This window comes from Phodopus roborovskii, unplaced genomic scaffold (assembly GCF_943737965.1).
Source record: "Phodopus roborovskii unplaced genomic scaffold, PHOROB, whole genome shotgun sequence".
In the NCBI taxonomy this organism is placed as follows: Eukaryota; Metazoa; Chordata; class Mammalia; order Rodentia; family Cricetidae; genus Phodopus; species Phodopus roborovskii.
This window is the reverse complement of record NW_026125079.1, coordinates 168,878-187,001: the sequence shown is the minus strand read 5'-3', so window position 1 is coordinate 187,001 and position 18,124 is coordinate 168,878.

Here is an 18,124-nt window from a genome sequence, read left to right as displayed (position 1 = left end):
TTCTCCAGACTCTCCATCTTGATTCCTCCTTCCTACTTCCTATTTCCTCCTTGTCTCCTAGTCCCTCCTATCTTCCTTTCCTATTGGCCAACAGAGCTTTATTATTAACCAGTATGAGAAACATACAGAATGACCTCTCCCATCATCTCCTCTTTTCTGTCTAAATAAAAAGAAGGGTTTTAACCTTAACATAGCAAAATATATTATACAACAGTTATCAAGTAAGACTCACAGTTAACAATATTTAGTCCATTAACATTTAGCAAGATTTGAAGAAAATATTTCATCTTCTATTCTATCTTTGTGTGTCTAAAGTGCAGAAAAACCATATGCCTTACAGGTCTCTTTAGGAAAAATTATTTCTACTAGTTGTCTAATTCTTTGTGATAAAATTTTAATGATTTGTGTTCATTCAAAACAACTCATTTCTTGCTGTTTCTTTAGATGAGAAATGTATGCTGACATGGCTGGAAATATTTGATAAAACCTATTTCCTGTGGTTGTAATCAGATTTGCCTAGGAAACAGTCATCTCAAAATAGTATTGGAGCTGAGGGGTTTGCCCCACAAGGCTCAGGAACTGTTATGAAAGAATAAGGTAAGAATTATAAGAGTGAGAGTTTCATGGAGGATCTGATTGTGACAGGTATTATGGATACCACTATACTCACGACCTCATACTAGCTATGGTTGCCTGTAAAAGACTAGTTTTAGATATAATTTAAGAAAAAAATCTCATTGTATATTCAGTATAGAGATAATTTTCTTCCCAATTATTTTTTAATGTTTTCATATTTTTGAGAACATCATTCTTAAGTATTATTTCTTACCTCTGCTCTTTCTTCTTCTCCATCCAACTCATCTCAGGTTCACCCCAAAATAATTCATGATCTTTTGTTAATTATTATCCTTATGTACTAACAAATTACTTGTATGACCCACATACCCACAATTTTTAAATTATTTTCAATGAATATAAATTAAATGCCCATTATCATGATTAAACATTTTAATCATGATAATGATATAAAATTATATAGAAGTATGAGAGTCGATTCCAAATATGTCAATATGTTTGATCTTTAGAAACATATTTGTTAACAAAGTGACTAATAATTAATTTGATAAATAAAAACCAGTTTCTTTTGGGTGAATATCCAAGGGATCTTGGATAACACAGTCAGCATGGTGATGCTAGGTGAGGAGCAGACCTCATCTGACTGATTTGTCTTTTGATTTGCTATAGTGCCTTTTACTCTAAAGTATATGTGATTTATCATGATCTTCTTGATTTGTTCATATAATTTTATTATTTTCCATTAGAAGAAATTCAGAAGAACCAGCAGTTTCCATTAATTTGCAAGAGTAAAAAAATCATCTCAACAAGCCACTGATCAGTAGTGATTTATGCAACCAAACTTCAATGTTTAACATGTACTCTGGAGGATAAACCGATGGAGAAAGAAATTATTAGCATATTATGATAAGATGGGACTGTGCATTTTAATGGGGTTGTCAAAAATACCCATATTGTATCAAGATAATCAATATATTAGCAGGGTTTGACTGTCTTTTGTTTCAGTAATATGTAGTATATACAGAAGTTCACATTTGACATTTCTGACATTTTGATTACTCATAATTAGTACATGTATTTCAGTGGTTGAGATGTATTTACTTCTTTTTGTTGGATCTTGTAACTTAATTTAGTCAAGTCCAGTAAAAAAGACTTGGAATTTGAAAGAAATTTAAGAATAGTTTATGAGTTATTGATATTGGGGGAATAAATACAAAAGTAGAATATTTTTTAGTCAGTGAAAATGGGAGAGATTTTGCAATCAGATTAACAAGACCTAGCTTAGCAAGAACCAAATGCGAATGACAGTGATGGATTTATTATTTAACCCTCAATAAAGGTAATCCGTTATGCCAAAAATGGTAATGTATCTGTGTAATGCTATTAGATGTGGAAGCATATCTATCCTCATGGCAAACACTATACATTCTAAATGTTGAGTGCCTATTAGCCTTAGCAATGCAGTTCTCTCTGCTACATTTGTTAATATCTGCATTATTGTGAGCCCTCTTATTATTCAGTTTTATTCCAGATTCAAATTATGACTATTTTTTATTTGGAAAAGCAATTGGGTTATGTTACAGGAGTTAATAATAATAAAACCCAGGTGTCAGATATTGGAGTAAATGCTGAAAGGTCAAAGAAGTAAAGAAGACACCCACAAGAGACCTCTTACCTCTACTGAATTCTCAGACCAAAGGCTGATCCTTATCCCTACAAATCCTCAGACTGAATGCTGTCTCTATGAAACCTCAATCTGAATGCAATGACCTTCTGTGTCCTCCCAACTTTTATACTTCTCTTTACCCAGTCATATCACCCCTGTCTCCACCTCTCTAGTACTGGTATTAAAGACATGTGATACCTAGTGCTGGTGATCAAAAGTGTGAGTTTTGTTTCTCTTTTAGATTGGAACAATCTCGTGTACCTCAGGGTGGACTTGAACTCACATAGTTCTGCCTCTGTTTCTGAAGTGTGCCACTGCTGCCTGGCCTCTAAGAATAACTAATGTGGCTAGTTCCACACTGTGATATTTAGGCAAACTTTATTAGATCACAAACAAAATATCACCACAGTGTTGTTTGCTTTAGGATGATTTAATTTTCTATTCATTCAATCTACTCCCTGAAGGATTGCCTCAGTGATGGCTACCTCAGTAGATACTCCTAGAAAATCTTAAGAGAAACGTGTTCAATACCATGAATCCTTTCTGTTTTACTGTACAGACATGCAAAATGATAACTAGTTTACTTGAGTTGTACAAATTACTTTAAATTACATGTTAGGGTCATAGTACAAAGTAATACTTGTATTTCCACACTAGAGTCCAGAAACTTAATGCATAAGCTGTAAAAAGCTGATACCAAAACAACAGAGTGATTATAATATTTAATATTTTTAAAAGGTAATTTTGATGGTTATCACTTATCCAAATCTTGCTGTTTATAGAAAAATAGTTAACGGAATATTAAGTTTCTTATAGAAATATTCTTGGATTTTTTTTGTAAGTAGGCCTAAATTTGTATAATATTGAGAGGGGAAATGGGATAAGAGGAATAGAAATTGAAAATTAATGTTTTCCAAAAGCAATTAGGTAAAAATAAGTCATATTAGCCTGATTTAGTATAATTAAGCCATATTTTAATGCAAGACATTTTCTTAGGCACACAATAATTTTGAGAAAATGCATTCTGAAGTTGGTATGAATTAAGTTTTGGTATACATCTCTAGTCACTGATACAATTTCTATAGCAGTAATTATTTTAAATATGTCAAACATATGTGCCAGTCTTTGTAATATATGGGAACTAGTTAAAAATACAGCATTGCATTTCAAGTAAGTTTAGTCAGCCTACACTATTAAATAGAAACCGCTTCTATTAATAGTGCAGTGATATAATTAATATGTAGAATAGAAAGTCTAACTAAAGACTCCCTTTCCCACTTTCTCACAAATAATAGTAAATGATATATAAAACAGAATAAAATTGGTGGTAACATATGTGTGTTTAAGGTTATTTGAAATATTCATTTTACTTTATATATTGTACCAATGGTAGAAAAGTATTTGACAATTGTCTTTGTGATCCTGTGCCCCCTTTTACATGTTTAAGATTTAAAGTCTGATCACTAACGTGTCACTCTTAAAGCTGTATTTTTTACTAGACTAGAACTAAGAAGACACCCTATTTCTCTTGAAAATCTGTTCTGTTGTGTTTTTTTTTTTTTTTTTTTTTTTGTTTTTTTTTTTTTTTTTTTTTTTGGCTTTATTCACTGTGTTCCCCGAAAGTTCAGCACATTACACAGCTCCTCCTTGTTTTTCATGTTGTGTTGATTGTTTAGACACCGTGTCAATGTTTGTGTTTCAGGACATGGAATAACAAGATGATGAAACTTAGGTTCTTTTGTCTTTGATTTAGTACCTCCTTTGTTTAAGGGTTTTCTGATAACATAATAAAGGACATCATCTTTTTCAGAAAACTTGAAGATTTTTCAAGTTCTGCTAGCTCTTTTGTGTCTTAATTACAAAGGCACAGTAGCATCTGTGGAATATGGCCCCTCTTTTTAAAAATTAAACAAAAACATAGTTCAGAACTGAGATTGGATTCCAGATTGGCATCCACAATCTGGCCCCAAATTGATTTGCCCTGTGTTTCACTGGTTCTCATTGTCTGGAACAAGAATTCACCTTTAATCAACAGCACATGCTCTCTGCTGTGGATCAAAGCACTTTGCTTCATGAGAAAAACTTGTCTGTTGTTCCCACCACTTATTTGTATCACATAACCCTTCCGCTCTTCATCGAGAGCATCAGCAAATACTTTTGTGGTCACGTACATTTTATAGAAAGTAAGAAGTTACATTCATCATCCACTTTAATGAGTTTCTGACAGCAGGCAGCTGACTGAGAAGATATTTAGCTTCATCCTAGAGACCATGAGGCACCAGGTAAAAGAGCCTGGCTTATTTTACTTAAAATGATGAATACTAGTCCCATATGTTTTCTTGAAAACTGCACAATTTTATTCTTTATGAAATAAGAAAGAACATTTGGAACAAGGCAGTATAAATAAGACAAAAATGATAAGAGAGGGTAAGAGGGATATATATGAGCAAAGTACATTTTATATATATAGTTAGAAATTTCATTATGTTACAATTTACTAACATGCTAGTAAAGATAATTTGAAATAAAATGAGCACGATACTAATATTTTTGTATTTTGAAGATTGTGTCTAGGTGGAATAGACTAACAATTACAAAACAAGGTCATAATCAGCTTGTAAATAATGCAAAGGATGTGGTCAATGGGTTGAAAAACAATTCAATAAATTATTAAAATTATTGTTGGATATAGTGGTTTAATGGTTTGATACATATTTATGTTCTTCCTCTGTTAAATTCTGTTATTGTGGCTATATATAAATGAAAGTTAAAAAAAATTGCTAAATTAGAGTGGTGACTATTTCAAAGAAAAGTAAAAAGGAGTTGTTCCTTGGAGTATAAAACGAACTTATGACACTTCAGTTTTACTGTGGAATCCAAACTTAACTGTTCTTCCCCATAGTAAAATGGCCATTCCTAGTTTCAATGCAAGCTATCCATTTGTGGGGGCTTTAAATTAGTTTTACCTCCTAAATTCAATACCTTGACAATCTTCCTTACCAGCTTTCCCACAATGCTTCAAGCATGAATGAGAATTTTAACGACACCATGTCTAGTTTTCTTTCTCCCCCTAAAACCCAACCTTTTCCTTATTTCTTTCTCTGTACATGTATCTACTTACAATTTTAATTTTTGTTATTTCCCAAATCGAATCATTTTGTACTAAGGTCATCTCTGTATTTTTTCTTTTATTTTCATGTCCGATAATAATATTTATAATTTAGCTCATACGTGTTTATTTTACATCCACTATTAACTAAAATTAATTTAGAATAGTGCAATATATGCTTAAATAGTTGAAGTAATCTGATACATTTTCCTTTTAATTAATTAAATACTTTGTTGTTCTTAAAATATTATTTAATTATAAAATAACTACTTTCTAAGTAAAAACAGAATGAAAATGAATTTATAATTTTATAGGGCTTGAAAGTCTTCATTTTATTTCAGACATAATAACCCAAAGAATTATGTTTAGATTGTACATAGAACGAATATCATGATAAAAGTCTTGGAGAGATCAGGGATAATAGGAACATACCTATATATAATAAGAGCAATATAGTGTAAACAAACAGCGAACATCAAACCAAATGGAGAGAAGCTTAAGGCAATTCCTCTAAATCAGGAACAAGACAAGACTGCCCTCTCTCTCCATATCTCTTCAATATTGTACTTAAATTTTTAGCTAAACCAAAAAGACAACAAAAGGAGATCAAAGAGATCCAAATTGGAAAGGAAGAAGTCAAAATTCCTCTATTTGCAGATGATATGATAGTTTACATAAGAGACCCAATAAACTCTACAAGGAAACTCCTACAGCTGATAAACACCTTCAGCAAACTAGCAGGATACAAGATAAACTAAAACAACAACAACAAAAAAACAAAAAACAAACAAACAAAAAAAAAACAACAAAAAAATCAGAGCCCTACTTTATTCAGACGATAAAGGGGGTAAGAAAGAAATCAGAGAAACATCACCCTTTACACTAGCCACAAACAACATAAAGTAGCTTGGGGTAACACTTACCAAATAAGGGAAAGACCTATATAATAAGAACTTTGTGTCTTTAAAGAAAGAATTAAAGAAGATACCAGAAAATGGAAAGATCTCCCATGCTCTTGGATAGGTAGGATAAACAGTAAAAATGGCAATCTTGCCAAAAGCAATCTATATATTCAGTGCAATCCTCATTAAAATCCCAACACAATTCTTCACAGACATTGAAAGTATAATAATCAACTTTATATGGAAATACAAAAGACACAGTAAAGCCAAAACAACACTGTACAATGAAAGAACTTTGGGAGGCTTTACCATCCATGACTTTAAGTTGTACTATAGAGCTATAGTCCGGAAAACAGCCTAGTAATTGCACAAAAATAGGCAAGTAGACCAATGGAATCAAATAGAAAATCCTGATATTAGTCCACACACCTACAAACACCTGAGTTGACAAAACAGCCAGAAGTATACAATTGAGGGCAGAACCATCGTCAATAAATGGTGCTGGCAGAATTAGATGATGGTGTGTAGAAGACTGCAGATAGACCCATGTCTATGGCCACACAGAAAAATTAGTTCAAATGGATGAAACACCTCAACATAAATCCAGCAATACTGAACCTCATAGAAGAGAAAGTGGGAGGTACCCTTGAACAAATTGGTATAGGAGATCATTTCCTGAACATAACTTCAGTAGCACAGACACTGAGATCGACAATAAATTAATGGGATCTCCTCAAACTTAGAAGCCCCTGTAAGGCAAAAACACAGTTGACAAGACCAAACAGCAGCCCGCAGACTGGGAAAAGATTTTCACCAATCTTACTTCTGACAGAGAGCTGATCTCCAAAATATTCAAAGAACTCAAGAAACTAGTCAAACAAAACACCAAATTACCTTATTAAAAATGGGATAGAGAACTGAATAGAGAACTCTCAATAGAGGAAACCAGAAAGGCTGAAAGACACTTAAGAAAGTGCTCAACATCCTTAGCTATCGGGGAAATACAAATCAAAACAACTTTGAGATACCATCTTACTCCAGCCAGAATGGCAAAAATTAGATAACTTCTGCTGGAGAGGATATGGAGAAAGGGGAACACTCCTCCACTGCTGGTGGGAATGCCAACTAGTACAGCCATTTTGGAGATCAGTATGGCGGTTCCTTAGGAAAATGGTAATCAGTTTACCATAGGACCCAGCAATCCCCTTCTTAGTCATATACCCAAATGATACACATCCATGCAACAAAGACATGTGTTCCACTATGTTCATAGCAGCATTATTTGTAATGACAAGAACCTGGAAGCAACCTAGATTCCCCTTAACTGAAGAATGGATAAAGAAGATGTGGCACATCTACACAATGGAATACTACTCTGCAAAAACAAAACAAAACAAAAACAACAAAAAACAAAAAACAAAACAAACAAACAATGGAATCTTGAAATTCGCAGGCAAATGGATGTAACTTGAAGAAACCATCCTGAATGAGGTATCCCAGTCACAAAAAGAGGAACATGGTATGTACTTGCTCATATATGGATTTTAGACATAGAGCAAAGGATTACCAGCCTATAATTCACACTGCAGAAGAACTAGGATACAAGGTGGATTCTAGGAGATTCATATAAGGTCCCTCACAGAAGGGGGAAGGGACAAGTTCTCCAGAGCACATGGGGAATGGGGGCACCAGCGAGTGGAGAGGGAACTAGGAGATAGAGAAGGGTAGGTGAGGAATGCACATGGGACTAGGAAGATTGATCCAGGGAAGGAATGGAAGACAGAAGACAGAGAGAGAGAGAGAGAGAGAGAGAGAGAGAGAGAGAGAGAGAGAGGGCATAAAAGAGGGAGCCATTACAGTATTTAATAGAAAACTGAATTTAAAGAAATGTCCAGAAACCTACAAGACTGACTCCAACTAACAATTTGAACAACAGTGGAAAGGCTACCATAAATGCCCTTATCTGATAATGAGATCAAAGTCTAACTTATCCACCATCATGGAGCCCTCATCTAGTAGCTGTTGGAAACAAAAGCAAACACCCACAACTAAACACTGAGCTGAACTAGAATCCAGATGCAGAGAGTGGGACAAGACCACGCTGCAGAAACACATAGGAACAGTTGACCTGAAGAAGGAGGAGCTAATGGTCCCCAGACCAATAACTGGGAATTCAGCATGGGACTGACTCAGACCCCTTGAACATGGGTCTCAGCTAGAAGGCCTGAGCAGTTTAAAGGACCTCAGACAGTGGAACCAGGATGTACTCATGGTGCACAAAAGGACTTTGCAAGGAAATCCCACATGCAGGGATATTCCCTTAACCTAAAGACATGAGAGAAGTCCTAGTCCCTACTTCAAATGACTTGCCAGATTTAGATGACCCCTGCTGGATGGAATCACCCTATGTGTGGAATGGGGAGTTGGGAGGGGAGGGTTGTTGGAATTCTTATGAAGGGGGAGAGAGGGAAAAAGGGAGGGAGGTTGGGAGGGAGGAAGGAAGGGATGGAGAGGTAACTGGGATTGATATATAAAACAAAAATAAAACATGTGCAATTAAAAATATAGTCAAAAATAGTAAATTAAACTGTTAGTAGAAATCAAAAATTAAAAATAAATAAAGTTAATTAGAAGAAACTAAACAAATTCACTCCAAATTACTTTTACTCCAAATTGTATACCCAAGTGGAATTAATTTTGGTATTAAGTTGCAGTTATGCTTGAGGTTAGGTAAAAATGGGAACATAGTGTGTTTTTAAACAGTAATTTCTCTTATAGTTATAAAAATTTTGATGCTTTTCTGTTTTTGTTTGTTTGTTTTGAAGACATTGTTTCTCTGTAGCTTTGGAGCCTGTCCTAGAACCTCCTTACTACTTCCTATTTCCTTCCTTGTCTCCTAGTCCCTCCTATCTTCCTTTCCTATTGGCCAACAGTGCTTTATTATTAACCAGTATGAGAAACATATACAAAATGACATCTCCCATCAGATATTAGCTGTAAGAGATGCTACACTTTGCAGACCCAAAGAGGTTTAGTAACAAAGTATGCTCAAGGTCATGGGTTTAGGGCCTTGGATCTCCCCAGAAATATATGGGATCCTGATTTCTGGACGTAGGTTTATTTCTGGGTAGGGAAAGAGGTATCCCCTCATTTATCCTTTATACCTATTTTGTTGGCAATAATCACTAGTGTAAGGGCCTCCTCAGTAGAGGAGGTGATTAAGGATCACAATTAATACTGTCAGAAACTATGCAATGTCAATTTATCTATCACCTCCATTTTCCTGATGTCTGATATCCCCTCTAACTCTGATGAGGAGGAAGAAACTTCAGTGGAAAAAGAAAGGAAAAGGGGAAAAAACAAAGAAAAAGGAGACAGAGGGAACAAAACATAGAGAAAAGGACAAACTGCGAATACAAGAAGACAGTTTAAAGTTTCCAGTTTTGCTGAAGAGTCTGCCAGACACACTATGGCCTATGGGCTGAAGATAGAAGATTACAAAAGAACTTTGGGTGACCAGGCAGTGAGTTGTCTCTGTCATTTCTAGAGTTTATATATTATCCTTCTGTGGTCTTTGAAGGAGTTGAAGACAGATAGTTATGGTTATAGTTTTCCTTAGTTAGGCTTACAGATAAGTTACATATAGGACTTTGGACTCACAAATATAGGATAGATGATAGAATAGCTTCTTTTAATCTTGCTAAATGTTAATGGACTAAATATTGTTAACTGTGATTCTTATTGGATAACTGTTATGTGATATATTTTGCTATGTTAAGGTTAAAACCCTTGTTTTTATTTAGACAGAAAAGAGGAGATGATGGGAGATGTCATTCTGTATATGTTTCTCATACTGGTTAATAATAAAGCACTGTTGGCCAATAGGAAAGGAAGATAGGAGGGACTAGGAGACAAGGAAGGAAATAGGAAGTAGTAAGGAGGAGTCAAGATGGAGAGTCTGGAGAGAGCAGTATGCGGCTGCAGGCTCCCGGTAAGAAGAACGTGTGGACATACATAGATTAACACAAATGGGTTAATAACTAAGGCAGAGCTAGCCAATAAGAAACTAGTACCTGGCCAATAGCATTGTATCAAATACAGAGTCTCTGTGTGTTATTTGGGGCTGGCGCAGTGGCAGGACAAGACCGGGCGGCGGCAGGCAGAAAAACCATACACTCGTTACAAATATCTACTTATAAGTAAGTACATACCATGTTTGTTGTTCTGGGGCTGTGTCACCTCATTCAGGATGAAGTTTTTTCTAGTTTCATCCATTTGCCTGCAAATGTTATGATGTCACTTTTTAAATACCTGCAGAAAAATTCATTGTGTAAATATACCACATTTTCTTTATCTTTTTTTGGTTGAATGACATCTAGGTTGTTTCTAATTTCTGGTTATAAAGAATAAAGCATCTATGAAAATAGTTGAGAAATTGTCTTGTGGTAGAATAGATTGTCTTTGGGGGAAAGATCAGGTGTGTTATAGCTGGGTTTTGAGGTTGATCAATTCCTAATTTTCTAAGGAACCACCATATTGATTTCAAAAGTTTGCTCCCCCACCAGAAATAAAGGAGTGTTCCCTTTGCTCCACATCTTCACCAGCATGGGCTTTCCATTGTGTTTTTGATCTTAGCCATTCTGGCAGGTTTAAGATGAAATCTCAAAGCCATTTTGATTTGCATTTCCCTGATGGCTAAGGATGTTGAACATTTAAAAAAATGTCTCTTAGCCACTTGAAATTTTTGGTTTGAGAATTCTCTCTTTAGATCTGTACCCCATTTTAAAAAGTGGATTATTTGGTTTGTTTATGTTTAGTTTCTTGAGTTCTTTATACATTTTGGATAGTAATCCTTTGTCAGATGTGGAATTGGTGAACTTCTAGTAGTAGCCAACAAATGACTGTTCTAACTTGAGTCCTATATCTGTTTGCCACTGTCAGAAAGGTCAGGAAGCAGAGGCTGGATAACCCAAAGATTTAAAATAGAGCAAAACACAACTGGTTAAAAAAAGTCAATTAAATAATTTCTCATGATATTCTACTATGTTTATAGATAGGAGCCTAGCATAATCCTCATTAGAGAAGATACAAGAGAAGTGTGGATGCAGACATCCACAAAAAAACACTTGATGGAACTTGGGGAATCCTGTGGAAGAGGGGAGGAACAATTGTAGGAGATATAAGAAAGTACTTGGGATCAACTGGCCTAGGCTTCCAGGTGCTCACAGACTGAACTGTATATTTCTAACCTAAGCCTTCTGTATATATCCCTCTTTTCCTCCTACTTGGTTGCCTCATCTAGCATTGATAAGAGGCTATGTGCCTAGTCTTATAACTTGTTATTCCACATGTAGTTGATATCCTTACTCAGCCTGCTCTTATCTAAAAGGAAATGGACAAAGAGTGGATATGGGAGGTAGAGGGGAGGTTTGATATGAAAGCTTGGAAGGAAGGGAGGGGAAACTTAAGTCAGGATGTAGTATATGGGAGAAAAATTAATTTATTAATTAAAAAAAAACTGACTTTACAGGCCACAGGATTATACGGTGAGACTTTAGATGACAAAATGATGAGGCTGACTCACTGGGATCACACATTCCACTGGAGAACACACAAATTGCAGGGCATTAGTTATATTTTCCTTTTGAATAGTCACTATCACCTCTGTAAAACCCTTGTGAAGCTATAGCACTCCCTTTTCCATAGTGAGATTTTTCCTGCCAAACCCCAGCAGTGTATCAATCAATTATTAGGCATAATCTTTTCATTTACTGGTATACTGGACGACCTTCCCCTACACCATAGGTCAAGAAAGCTTTGTTCTTATAGTCAAAGCTATGCCTATTCCCTGATATAAACTAAAAAGTTAAGCCCCCCCCCATCCACAATTGTCTACTATGGAATTATGTCCTTTCAGGAGAGGAGCTTTGCAAATAGACCACATATGGAGCCTCAAAGGACAGACACTGAGAAGGAGGATACAGCATGTCTTTGTGCCCTCAAGATAAGCAGGACTGTGCACCCTGATTTCTTTAACAATCAACTTAGAGCAATGCAATCTCAACTGGCCCCTGCTCTACCCTAACAATCTATTAATATTCTGTGCTCACCATCACCTCAGTTTTATCAATACAAGATCTTAGTCTAGGAAATTAACTGTGTCATTACTCCTAGAAATACAGGAAAAAGTAATGGATCACTTAACCAGCCCCAGAGAAAGGGATTTCTTCTGGGCATCTGTGGGAACAAGTGCCCCACCCCATAGCTAGAGGCTGGATGTGTCAACCTTTGGAGTTTATACTACATAGCCATAGTTCTTTCTCTTCTATCTAGCTATTTTAGATGTAACCTCTCGAGCTGAGAAGTCCCATTTAATCAACTAAGATTTGGCAAACATAATCAACACCACCCCTTTTCTTCATCAGCTTACACTGATTGCCATGGTTACCATGAAGCTGTGTTCCCAGTACTGAGATACAGTGTTTCATCTCTTCCCCTTTTTCTACATTTACCAATTACAAACTCCTAATTAAACTAGCCACACTTAAGAATGTAGTTTAGCACATGAAAACCCCATATTTCTCACTTTAGAATTCTATACTCATTTAAAGCTCCCTCCTTAATCCCCCCAGTATCTCCAGAGGAGTCTCACAGTCATGCCCCCTCTGAGACATAAAGAACTTTGTTAGTTCTTGTCTGTTGTTTTGGCCATAGAAGTCTTTGCCTATAACCTTTATATTGTCAGAGAATTGCTAATAGTGTCTGTATGGGTATATAAACTGGAAACCAGTGGGATGAGACAATTTTTTGAAGAATAAAGAGACATGATTAAAAGAAGATGTGCATGAACTGGTTTGTTTCCTTCAACCTCAGATCCCGTTAACTAGTTCCTGTGTTTGCTGTAGTGTTCCTTCTGGATTCTGAGTGGTTTAGGGGGCTGGCACCCCAATAAATCTCGATAACTGACATTAAGAAATACAATCTAATATAATAAATATAATGTGTTCTTATAGCATAAAATATGAATATAATCCACCAAAGAAAAATCTATTTGATTCATACCAATGTCTCTACTATTCCTGTTTAATCATGAAGCATATTGAAGGGTAGCAAGCAAATTGTAATCTGTTGAGAAAGTGAGGGGTATATGAACCTGTGAAAAATATCTTAGACCAACCTTTACACAGCAAGTTTCCTTTACAAGCAAACTATCAGCAATCACTCTACCAAGACAGTCAAATTAGTTTATGTATTAAACTGCAGAGAACTACAGCTGGGCCCCCTCTGCCTCTTCTCAAAGTGGTATAAGGACAACAATACTACAGAGTTATCAGTTAATATGCATAACACATGTGGGAACATATGTAATACTTATCAAACATCACAGAACAAATGCTTGCCCAACCACATATGCCATTTGTGTTACTGCTAATTGTCAGGTTGATGAGATACAATGCTAGGTACACTTGATACACACATATCCATTCTTGGATATAATACACGATGGCCATGGTTTAGATATTCAGATGTCAATCCAGATTCAGGATCATAATAGAAACCACACAATATGTTATAATTGAACCATTAATATCAAGATGAATCCTTTATATGCATTTTCTGACATCTGCAATTGACTGGAGTTGTCCGTGTACCTGTGTGACAGCTGGTTCTTTTTGAACTTCAGTGTTGTTTTAAGAAGGCTCAGGTTAATAGCAGAGGGAAAATTAGCAATTACTAGTTAATAAGAAATAAGCATGTATAGAAAATAATGGGCCTCAGGGAAAAAAGTTTTGTTTACATTATTATTGTTTGTGTTGCCTCCATGAGATCCACAGCATAAAACACTTTAAATAATTTATTGTATTCATATAGATATCTGGTGGATATATCAGATTTTATTTGACCTTGTATTTCACCTCTTTTCATACTATGTGACACTATTGTGCAAAGAAAAAAGCAATTTCAAGTGTTTTGATATGAATTCAGATGACAAAGCACTTAAATTGGAGCAAAGTAATATATAGATATATCTTATAAAATAATATTTAATTATATCTTATGAAATATTGTGTTTGGAGGGACACACATACCCGAAATACATATGGAATTCATAAGACAATATTCAGCTTTCTTCTCCCATCTTTGTGTCCTGATGATCAAACTCAGGTATTCATGCTTGGCAGGAAGTTTTTTTCCCTGCTGAGTCATTTCACCAGATGAACTTCAGGATCTCTGGATACTAGAATAAATTTGTAACCTTATCATCTCTTCATATCTAAAGTATGATTTCAATGTTACCATTTAAATATATGTTGTAATGATTTTAAGATCATTATCATTTGGACACAGCAATGCAGCTTCATATATAAATTCATAGTTTTTGTGACATAGTACACAAAACTTGTGTAAGTCAAGCTAGACAAAATCCCAATATGGAGAGGGAAGTGCATTCCCTCTCCCTATGAGAGATCCTTTTGAGATATATCACTTATCTCCAGCAATGGAGTTATTGGCAATTGTTACCTACTCAATACGAACAGATAGTTTTGTCTAAGAAGGTACCCTACCCCCCCCCCAGGAAATTGACTATGCTTCAGTGGAAAATTGCACATTCAAGAGCATTTGGACAGCACAAACTGTAAGTGAAGTGTTTTGCTTTGTTTCGTTTTGTTTTTGTTTTTGCTTTGTTTTGTCTTTTTCTAAATATATATATATATATATATATATATATATATATATATATATATTCGGGTCCCAGAGAAGGGTGTGCTTGATTTCAGAATAGATGCAGAGAACTCTTAAAGAACTACTAAAATAAACCTGGTCTAAAACAAAGGCAAGTAAAAAACAACTGAGGCAAATAAAATAGTTAAGAATTCTGAATGGTTGAACCTTTGAAGACAGTGTTTGAATATGTGTTGGCTTTTTATTATGAGATCAACTGAACCATAATGATTAATTTAGGTCATATTGTTTAGCAACTTACATAATAAAATTTCAAATCTAATCAATAAACTTTTATGAATTCTATTAGCCAAATGCCAGGACAGTTAGTTGTTTACTATGTGTTCTCACTCTTTCCCCTTGATTTATATTCCCCTTGATTTATAGCTTTAGGTTAATAACATATTAAAGAAAAACATTTCTATTTTTCTTTCACATTTACTTATTCACTATCAATGGCTTACCTATGTAGGTAAAAGCTTAGGTAGGAAAATATCTATTATTCTCACATTATTTTCCATGCATATTCAGACTGAGACAATATAGTTATAGGCCATGATATTACAGATATTTTTTCATTGGGTGCTTGAGCTGATATAAAGTGACATCACTCTTAAGCCAATTTCCATTTTACATCTAACTACTCATTGATGTAAGCTTGATATCATGTTAAATGATCTTTTCATAATCTGATTATATTAGAAAAATTTGAAAGTTAACTTAAACCTTCCTTGGCTAATGAATTTTTATTAATTATTTACCACTATTTAAAGAATATTTTTATAATTAAGTGCTTACCCCCACCTAATGTTTGTGTTTGAGTCTTTGTTTCTGTTTCCATAAACTGCTAGAGGAAACCTATCTAACAGAGCCTAAGGGTTTAAGAACACCAGAAAAACAAGGCCCACGGAATCTACCAAGCAGGGCTCATAGGAATTCACAGAGACTGAAGCTGCAGTCTTGGAATCTGTGTGAATCTTTTCTTGATTCTCTGCATAAATGTTGTGTTTTTGTAACTTAGAGTTCTGGTAGGTCTGCTAACAGTGTGAATGGGAGGGTGTCTCTGACTATTTTTCCTGTCCTTTGAACTCTTTCATTCTATTGTGTTGTCTAGTCTAGCCTTGATATGAGGGATGTGACTTGTATTATTGCATCTTGTTATGTCACATTGGGTTGATACCACTGAGAGACCTGATCTTTTTTGAAGGGGAAGAGAAGAGCATTGGAGCTGGGGGTAGAGGTTAGGTAAAGGGAAACTGGAAGGAGTGTAGGGAGAAGCTGGGGGGGGAGAACTTGGAGGAGTGGAGGGAAGAGAGGATATTGTTTAGGATGTACTGTATGAGAGAAGAATGAATAAAAAGAAAAAAAATAATGAACTGTAGAAGTATCATGCCTAATTTTATTGTCTTCATTACAAGTAGTCTGTTTACTCTGCTCTTTATTTCTTGTGAAAATGGTAGTTTCCTGTTTTTAGTTTCTTTTTATTTTTTTTATTGCTTCTTCCTCTAAATTGAGGCATACCTTCCTGGAGACATGAGGGTGTCTCCTATGATTCACAAACTTAATGAAGCCTATGAGGCACAGCACAGGAGGTTCACATTTGTGAAACTCTGGACACTTAAGAAGTCACGAGACTCACAAAACTCCTAGACTTGAATGGGATCATTCATTGGGTCTATCCTTGGTGCTGTATTTCAGACAGGAAATGATAGAATCAAGAGTATATTGAAGAGAGTTATTTCCATGGCCTCTATGATGGGGTGCTAGATGTGAAAATAGGCTAATCTTTATAAAGATACAAGGTTATCTCCTTGATTAAGCACACCACCACATGAACAGTATAGGGATGCCTTCAGAATGTCAGATAGGTCTGGGAATATATTGTATTCTCTGAAGACAGTACACTCTTGAAAGGATGCCTGCAGGTTATACCAGTAGTTGAGTGGTCTTTGCTACGGGTTGTAAGGCATATAGCATACTGGAATATGTGTGTTCAGAACTGGGGAGCTTGCTCAAGCAGCAAATGCACCTGTTACAAACATGTTTCTGTTCTGACTTGGTTCACAGGTGGGATAAGCAACACAAGCTGCCCCTGTTTAGCCTGCAGTGTGGAGATACATAGCAAATGGGTGCCAGTACCTTGAGATGAAAACACTGGGTGGTTTGTGGTGAATGATTGTGGACTATGAGAGTAACTACTTTCACCAGGGCTATTGTATCCAAACTTAGAAATATGTTCTTTAGAAGTCATAATTGGTATATTGATTCAATCTTTCTATGTTGGTAATAACTTCTGCTATTTTAATAGTCCCTTAGCTTTTGAATTATGAAACTATTGGAAACCTTGGTGCTGTATTTCAGACAGGAAATGATAGAATCAAGAGTATATTGAAGAGAGTTATTTGGAGCAAATGGCAGTTTTCCTTCAGAATTCTGCCCACCTTCTGTACAATGGCTTTCTGAAATAATGCTAATCCTTAAATATCTAACAGATTGAACAAACATCTGGAAAAATGGTAAAATAACAATAAAAAAGCTCAAATAAAAGCATCTGTGTGAGTGGTGAAACACACTCACAGAAGCCATAATCGATGACATTTCTGGTTGGTTATACACCTTACATACATCAATATCAAATTGTTAGGAAAATTTAGTTCTTTTTGTGCCATAGTAACATATCCAATATGAATTCAACCAACAACTTTCTAATTGGACTTAAGGTCCATCACTTAAAAAGGAATTCATGCTTTGTTCTATAAGATGGAGGAAAACATAAAAGCCAGCAAATGAACAACAGGAACAATAACAAACCAAACAGTGGATTAGAAGGTCACAGACCCTAGTAGAGATTATTGCTGTTATTTTATTAAAAGTATTTGACTTAGATGTCAAACTGCTTCCTTAACATTTGCATTGATGTTGATAAATTATTGCTCTTAATAATCTCTATCATAGTTGAAAACTTGGCTTTTCAGTAGCCAGTGGTGGATATGGTAGAGAGTTACTCTTTCCACACTTCTGTGAATAAATAACTAGTCCTGTTTCAAAGAGGTTCAACATCAACCATAAAGACAGAAAAATAACCCAGTATTTATACCATCCCCACAAAGGCTGGGAGAACATGTAAGAGGACCCCCCCCCAAATGT